The sequence below is a fragment of the Triticum aestivum genome, chromosome 4D, assembly GCF_018294505.1.
Source record: "Triticum aestivum cultivar Chinese Spring chromosome 4D, IWGSC CS RefSeq v2.1, whole genome shotgun sequence".
Classification (NCBI taxonomy): domain Eukaryota; kingdom Viridiplantae; phylum Streptophyta; class Magnoliopsida; order Poales; family Poaceae; genus Triticum; species Triticum aestivum.
The window spans coordinates 262,874,101-262,882,699 of NC_057805.1; positions in this window are offsets into that span (position 1 = coordinate 262,874,101).

Below are 8,599 nucleotides of genomic sequence, written 5' to 3' on the forward strand. Positions count from 1 at the left end.
CTTTTTGCACAGTCATCTAGCCTTTCTTGCAACCATTTTGTTTCTAAATATTTATGCTTCTTACAAAATCTATCTTCCCTCTTTGGTGTGCAAAGGCACTCCCAATTCATTCCGCAAAAAGTGACATCCTTATAAGAAACATTTTTGTCATGACTTGTGCAATCATCATTAGCATTTTGGATATTCAAAGAATTCATACTAACAACACTGCAATCATGCTCATCATTAAAATATTGTGTGCCAAGCATTTTATTGACTTCTTCTAACAATTGAGCACAATTTTCCGAACCATCATTTTCAAGAACGATATTATAAAGATGATCAATAATATGATGCAACCTAAATTCCATTTTTATTGTAGTTTTCTTTTATAGACCAAACTAGTGATAAAACAAGAAACTAAAAGATTCAATTGCAAGATCTAAAGATATACCTTCAAGCACTCACCCCCCGGCAACGGCGCCAGAAAAGAGCTTGATGTCTACTACGCAACTTTATTCTTGTAGACACGTGTTCAGCCTCCATGCACAGAGTTTTGTAGGACAGTAGCAATTTTCCCTCAAGTAGACGACCCAAGGTTTATCAATCCGTGAGAGGTGTAGGTTGAAGATGGTCTCCCTCAAACGACCCTGCAAAAAATACAAGAAATCTCTTGTGTCCCCAACACACCCAATACAATGGAAAATTGTATAGGTGCACTAGTTCAGCGAAGAGATGGTGATAAAAGTGTAATATTGATGGTAGAAATATATTTTTATAATATGAATAAATAAAAACAGCAAGGTAGCAATTAATAAACGGGCACAAAAACGGCGTTGCAGTGCTTAAAAACAAGGCCTAGGGTCCGTACTTTCGCTAGTGCAATCTCTCAACAGTGCTAACATAGTTGGATTATATGATTATCAGTAGTAAAGAATCACTCCCGAGTTCCTATTAGCGGAGGATAAAAGATAGATATCGTTTGTAGGGTACGAGACCAACTCAAAGCTATTCTTTCTTTTCGATATATTCAAGAGTTCGTACTAAAATAACACAAAGCTATTCTTTACCGTTCGATCTATTCTAGAGTTCATACTAGAATAACACCAAAGCAAATTCATATTCATAATACTCAATCCACACAAAGAACTATAAAGAGACCCCGAAGTTTCCGTCGGAGAAAAGCGTGCATCAACCCCTATGCATAGATTACCCCAATATCACCACGGGAATCCGCGAGTTGAATGCCACAACATATATCAAGTGAATCAATAAGATACCCCAATTGTCACCTCAAGTATTCATACCGCAAGACATATATCATGTGTTCTCATCTCTGAATATTCAATCCGACAAGACAAAACTTCAGTGGGTAAAGATTCAATTCATCATAACAAGAGTATAGAGGGTAGAAACATCATATGATCCAACTAATATTAACACAGCCCATGATATAAATCATGAGAGAGAGAGAGAGAGATAAAACACATAGCTACTTGTACAAACCCTCAGCCCCGAGGGTGGACTACTCCCTCCTCATCATGGTGGCTGCCGGGGTGATGAAGATGGCCACCGCAGATAATTCCCCCTCCAGTAGGGTGCTGGGATGGGTGTAGATTGGTTTTCGGTGGCTATAGAGCCCTGCGCCGGCGAAACTTCTGATCTGGGAATTTATAGTGCAAAGAAGGGGTGTGGGAGGCCACCGAGGTGGGCACAACCCACCTTGGTGCGCCATGGGGGCCTGGCGCGCCCTGGTGGGTTGTGCCCCCCGCGGGGCACCCCCCAGGCGCAACTCTGGCCCAATAGATGTCTTCTGGGCCATAAAAAATCCCCGTGGAGTTTCGTTGCGTTTGGACTCCGTTTGGTATTGATTCCTGCAATGTAAAAAAAAAGAAAAAAATAGCAACTGGTACTGGGCACTGGGTCAATAGTTAGTCCCAAAAAATGATATAAAGTTGCTACAAAATGATTGAAAAACATCCAAGGATAATAAAATTGCATGAATACTTCATAAATTATAGATACGTTGGAGACGTATCAATTGGCTAGTAGACCAAGGCAATCTATGTCACCATAAATATATGGCAGGATATTTTAGCAACTAATCGGGCGTGGCATGCCATCTCAGCTAAGCAGATTGAGTGTAGAACAAGGCAAGGAAGCTTCTTAATCAGAGCATATTGACTGTAAACTATGTCGGCAAACAGTGAGATTAACAACGTCTATCAGCTAACATTCAGCGCTACTCCGAGATGCACGGGGCCTCATTCTAGAATGCGCGTACCGTGGGAGAAGCTGACCGCCGTGCGTCTCCACAAGAACGTCGCTAGCAATGGCGGCACGGCAAGATGACGACAGTCTACGAGAGCATACTGTGGGAGCGAGAGGATCGCCGTGCGTCCCCTCGACGAACCGCGGCACCAACGTATCGGCGCGGCGGGGAGGGCGGCTTCGGCGGAGCGAGTGGAGTGGAGGGGTGTAACGCCCCGAGACCGACGCTCCGTCTGCCTTCCTTGTTTTGCGAGTCAGCTGTGTTTTATTTGTTTGTTGCATTCGTCATCGCATCATTTGCATTCCATCGGCACTTCGTTGCCGTCATGTTTTAGAACTTGCATTCGCTCGTCGTTGACGTTTCTCCCTTTGCCTTCATCACCTTCCCTCGGATCGCCTTGCCTGCGTTGACCGTTTCAGACCTATCATATTTTTCGCTTCCCTCTTGACCGTGACCGTCTAACCCCTCCTTGCGCAGTGCATAGTCCCCTCCCGCGCGTCCGAAAGTTGTCCCGTACCCGACCCGGTTTGTTGTTATCGTTGAGTCCGGATCATCCCCTAACATCTACAAAACATCTCCATTTTTTTATTTGGACTTCCCTACCTATTTATTCTCATCCGTCGGATTTTGATCGGATGATCCAAACTCCCCTCTTTTCCCATACATATATAGTCTACCCCTAGTCCATTTGAACCAAACCTATTTTCTAGGGAACCTCCCCTGTCCAGCCACCGCCGCCACTCCTCCTGTCTCGTCTTCCTCGGGATCCTCCCATATCCCCTTCTCACCCAACCAGCGCTCGAGGCATCCCCTCGATCCACCCGATCCAGCCACCAATCCAACCCATCCACCACCTCGCCCTGCCTCCTCCTCGACCTCATCGCAAGCAGCAGCGCCCGAGCGCTCCTCCACCTCGCGACCTCGTCGTCGGCGACCCGTGGACCAGGCCGCCCCCGTGACCCTGCCCTTTCTATTCCTCCCTTCTTCTTCCTGTGCCTCACATCTCTCTGTTCCCTCTCGCTCTCTCTCCCACAGGAGCCCATGGCGGAAGAGCCCCGCGTCATCCGAGTCAAGCCGCCGGCGGGCCTCCAGCTCCTCCCGAGCAAGGGCCTCGCGCTCCTGGAGCCCCTGCATCCTCTCGTTCCAGAAGGAGACGAGCCTTCCCAAGTTTCTCCTCGACTCCTTTGCCTCACCAGACCAAGCCGCCTCCTGCATCGCGTCGCCGACCTCCTCTCCAGCAAGGCCCATTCCCTTCTTCTCCTTCCTCCACTTCTCTCGCCCTATCTGATTTATGTTGTGCCGCCGTTCTTTTGCAGGAGCCACCTCCGCCGCCCTTGCCCGTTCTGGCCGGATCCCGCCGCCTGGGCCCCGTCCCCGGCACCAGTGCCCTCGCCGGAGACCATCTGCGCCGCCCGTCAAGTCTAGCACCTCTGCTTCACTCGCCTGAGCCAGCGCCTCGTCCCGCCTGCTGCTGCTTCTGTTCTTCAGAAGCGAACAGCTCGTCCGCTCACCCCGTTGACCGCAGTCGCGCGTGGCCTCCGTGCCTGGGCCAGCAGCCTCCCCTTGCCTTCTCCAGATCCGGCCCAGTTCGCCTCTGCCTCACCGGGCCAAGCCCATGGGTGAGAAGCCCCTCCAGTACCCCCTCCTGTACACTATCGGACCAGCAAGATGCGGCCCGTGTTATTTTTTTTCCTGCGCCGCGATTTTAGCATTATCCAGGAGTTTATAGTTTACAGAAAAACCCTTGAACTTCATGCATATGATAACTCTTTCACCGTGCATCGGATTAAAATAATTCAAACATGTAAAATGCTTAGAATTTCATCTAGTTTCATAATTGGCCACTTTCAACCATGTTAAAAATGTTTAAACCTGCTGTTTGTTTAATTTTGCTCGAATAATATGTTAAAATGATTTAATTCATAACTAATTAACCGTAACTCGGATTTTAATAAATTATATATGTAAATGGGGTAGAAAAATGCCTAGTTTAACTTGGTGCACTTCATTTTGCTGTTTAACAATATTAAAATTGCGTTTATGGCAGAACAGTACCAATCCTAATATATGGACATGAGGATTTTCCGGAATTGTTGTTGTTTGTTTCCGGCCTCATTTAACTTGCTTAAATAGGTAGTTTCCTTATGCTTCACCTCTTGCCATGGCTAACAACATTTAACATTGTTGGGTACATAATCGAGAGAAAACTAAATAATTGATGTGGTGTTTTGTCAATATGCAACGAGCTCCACTTAACTTGTAGTTATTTTTGTGCACTTTGCCATGCCATGCATATTTAAACCGGACATGCATCATACTTGATTGGGCATCATGCCATGTTTATGATTGTTTGTTTAGTATGTTGTTTGTTTCTTTCCGGGTTGTTTCTCTTGTTAGCTTCGGTTTCGTTCCGGAGTTGTGAGGATTCGTTCGACTACGTCCGCTTGTCTTCTTCATGGACTCGTTCTTCTTCCTTGCGGGATCTCAGGCAAGATGACCATACCCTCGAAATCACTTCTATCTTTGCTTGCTAGTTGATCGCTCTATTGCTATGCTGCGCTACCTACCACTTGCTATATCAAGCCTCCCAAATTGCCATGAACCTCTAACCTTTGTCACCCTTCCTAGCAAACCGTTGTTTGGCTATGTTACCGCTTTTGCTCAGCCCCTCTTATAGCATTGCTAGATGCAGGTGAAGATGAAGATTGCTCCATGTTGGATTATGTTTATGTTGGGATATCACAATATCTCTTATCTTAATTAATGCATCGATATACTTGGTAAAGGGTGGAAGGCTCGGCCTTATGCCTGGTGTTTTGTTCCACTCTTGCCGCCCTAGTTTCCGTCATACCGGTGTTATGTTCCTTGATTTTGCGTTCCTTACGCGGTTGGGTGATTTATGGGACCCCCTTGATAGTTCGCTTTGAATAAAACTCCTCCAGCAAGGCCCAACCTTGGTTTTACCATTTGCCTACCTAAGCCTTTTTCCCTTGGGTTCTGCAGACTCAAGGGTCATCTTTATTTTAAACCCCCGGGCCAGTGTTCCTCTGAGTGCTGGTCCAAACTAGAGCCACTTGCAGCGCCACCTCGGGGAAACTCGAGGTCTGGTTTTAGTTGTACGTAGTGTTCATCCGGTCTGCCCTGAGAACGAGATATGTGCAGCTCCTATCGGGATTTGTCGGCACATTCGGGCAGCTTTGCTGGTCTTGTTTTACCATTGTCGAAATGTCTTGTAACCAGGATTCCGAGACTGATCGGGTCTTCCTGGGAGAAGGAATATCCTTCGTTGACCGTGAGAGCTTATAATGGGCTAAGTTGGGACACCCCTGCAGGGTATTATCTTTCAAAAGCCATGCCCGCGGTTATGAGGCAGATGGGAATTTGTTAATATCCGGTTGTAGAGAACTTGACACTTGACCTTAATTAAAACGCATCAACCGCGTGTGTAGCCGTGATGGTCTCTTCTCGGCGGAGCCCGGGAAGTGAACACGGTTTCTGGGTTATGTTTGACGTAAGTAGGAGTTCAGGATCACTTCTTGATCATTGCTAGTTCACGTCCATTCCTTTGCTTCTCTTCTCGTTCTTGTTTGCGTAAGTTAGCCACCATACTTGCTTAGTCGCTGCTGCAACCTCACCACTTTACCCCATCCTTTCCTTTAAGCTTAAATAGTCTTGATCTCGCGGGTGTGAGATTGTTGAGTCCTCGTGACTCACAGATACTTCCAAAACAGTTGCAGGTGCCGATGATACCAGTGCAGATGACGCAACCGAGCTCAAGTGGGAGTTCGACGAAGATCCTGTTCGTTGTGTTGTTTCTTTTCTTTTGATCAGTAGTGGTGCCCAGTTGGGACGATCAGGGATCTAGCAGTTGGGTTGTCTTCTTTTATTTTGGTTCCGTAGTCGGACCTATGTGTGTACTCTGATTGATGTATGATTTATTTATGTATTGTGTGAAGTGGCGATTGTAAGCCAACTCTTTATCCCATTCTTGTTCATTACATGGGATTGTGTGAAGATGACCCTTCTTGCGACAAAACCACAATGCGGTTATGCCTCTAAGTCATGCCTCGACACGTGGGAGATATAGCCGCATCGTGGGTGTTACAAGTTGGTAATCAGAGCCATCCCCGACTTAGGAGCCCCCTGCTTGATCGAATCGCTGACGTTGTTGAGTGTAGAACAAAAATGTTTTGAGTCTTAGGATTATATATATCGGAGAGTAGGATTCTTTTTACTCCTCAGTCCCTTCGTCGCTCTGGTGAGGTCTCCTGACGTAGAAGTTTTGACTTTTCTCTCCTCAAATTTCACTAAAAAAAATTTTAGGATCACGCGGGTATCTTGGAATCGTTCCGATGGTTTTGTGATGAGAACATTGTTCTTGGTGCCTCCTGACATTTAGGGGTTGTGGCAGTGTCCCGGGGAGTTGAGCTCCGAGGTGTTGTCGTCACAATTTTATCGTTGCAGTTCTGGAATACCTGAGTTTCGCCGACATCGAAATCTCTTTTATGCAGTTGTTGGTGAGATCACCTCGACGCCACCCAGTACTGGGCGGGCGGGAGTTCGGGAGTATTGCCATAACTCGTATAACGGATGTTTTTCGAAGGTTGAGGTAAACGATTTCCGAAGGTTTCTTGGTTATGTGTTGACGGATGGATATAGCTGGATCTAGGTATTGTTAGTTTGGGTGATATATTTTGTGTCCCCTGTATCCCCAACACCAGATTGCATAACCAGAAAGTTTCGGGAGTTTATAAGTGGGAATTCAAGTAGCTCTTAGGATATCTTTCCGACAGATGCATGATATGAGATTGGGGTTCGACGTCTAGTGGTCCGCCTGTACACGGTTGGTTTTACAGTGGTCTCGTAGTGTCTTAAAGAGTCCTTGGCTATGCCGACTCGGGGACGCTTCGTATGTCATGTGCACAGCCTTGTACATGATGGTGCTGTACGATCGAGCCCGTGTGGGCCCCACCATGAAAACTTCAGACGAAATCTCTATCATATGTTTGTTCCGGCTTATTCTGCAAGCCAAATCCCTTGTTTTGTTTTATTTGTGGTATTCGAGTTGCTTCAATGACAAGTGTTGATTCCATACCTTATTCTAAGTGGTGTTCTCATATTTCTATGTGGATGATAATCCTTCTTGATCATCGAGGTCGTCATGTTAATTCCTCCCAACTGGCGTGTTTCTCTCCAAGTGGATCCGATCATTTCAACATTCACAAGAGCACCTCTCAGTTTTTCCTAACGTTGTTTGTTTCATCCGTCCCAAATTGTCTTTGTTTTTCCCACCCTCCCACCCTTTTTTTTGAAGGACTCAGATTCTTAACCAAGTATCCATTTTATTCATGTGAAGTCCCTTCATTCTTTTCAATCAATGTTCTTACCCGGTGGTTCTCATGAAGATGTTCTCAAGTTTATCATTCTTCGTTCTTTTTCTCCTCCGGTGGATTAAATTCAAGCTTTGTCGATCATATCCTTTCCTTGTTTCAAATGTTTTCTCATGCCGGTGTACCTCTTAATCACTCACTTCTCGCCATTCAATTGTTTCGGAGTGCTGAAGATATCTCAGAATCAAGTTTCCATTCTCAATTCACTCAAGTTCTTTTGAGGATGCTATCTCATTCAAGCCATTTAATTCTACCGGTGCAATCTCTCTTTTCAAGTAATCATTTCAACGGTGTATCTTTTGAGTGGGCCTTAACCCACAGGTCTTTTTCCAGGATCTTACCTGACTCTTCTAATTCTTTTCGGAGCTATTCCTAAATTCTTTTCGAAGTTTGACGTAAGAATGAATTATCATCAGTCATGTCTTTCTCCAAGATCTTTTAAATTCTTTCGTCATTGGTTCAACCTTTCTAATTTTCATCCCGGAGTATCTCAACAATTCATGGTGGTGTTTCTTGTCATCATTCTCAACATTTGAAGACCGAAGAAGAGTTTTTCCTCCAAATCTTATCCATTCTCTCAAGATTCATGGTTCTAGATTCATGCCATCCTCTCATAATTGTTTTTGATTGTGAGAATTCTTTTCACCCATCCGGAGCATTTCAGGAGTCTTTTCAGTTTGATTCTCCGAAGGCCATCTTTTCAGAAGATTTCTTCGTTCTAAGTTTTCAGCTTCGTTCTTCAATTATTCTAAATTGATGTCTCTTCGGTCATCTCCATATTATTCCGGTGCATCGTCCAAGTATTCTCTAATCAGCTCGTGATCTCTTCGTTCACTTGTATCTAAATTCCCTCGAGTATTTTTGCGCGTTCTTTAATTTTTACGGTGTTTCGTCCTCTTTTCTTCAATTGTTTTCAATTCTCGCGGTGGTTCGTTCAAGATTTCTCTTCCCTCGTTAT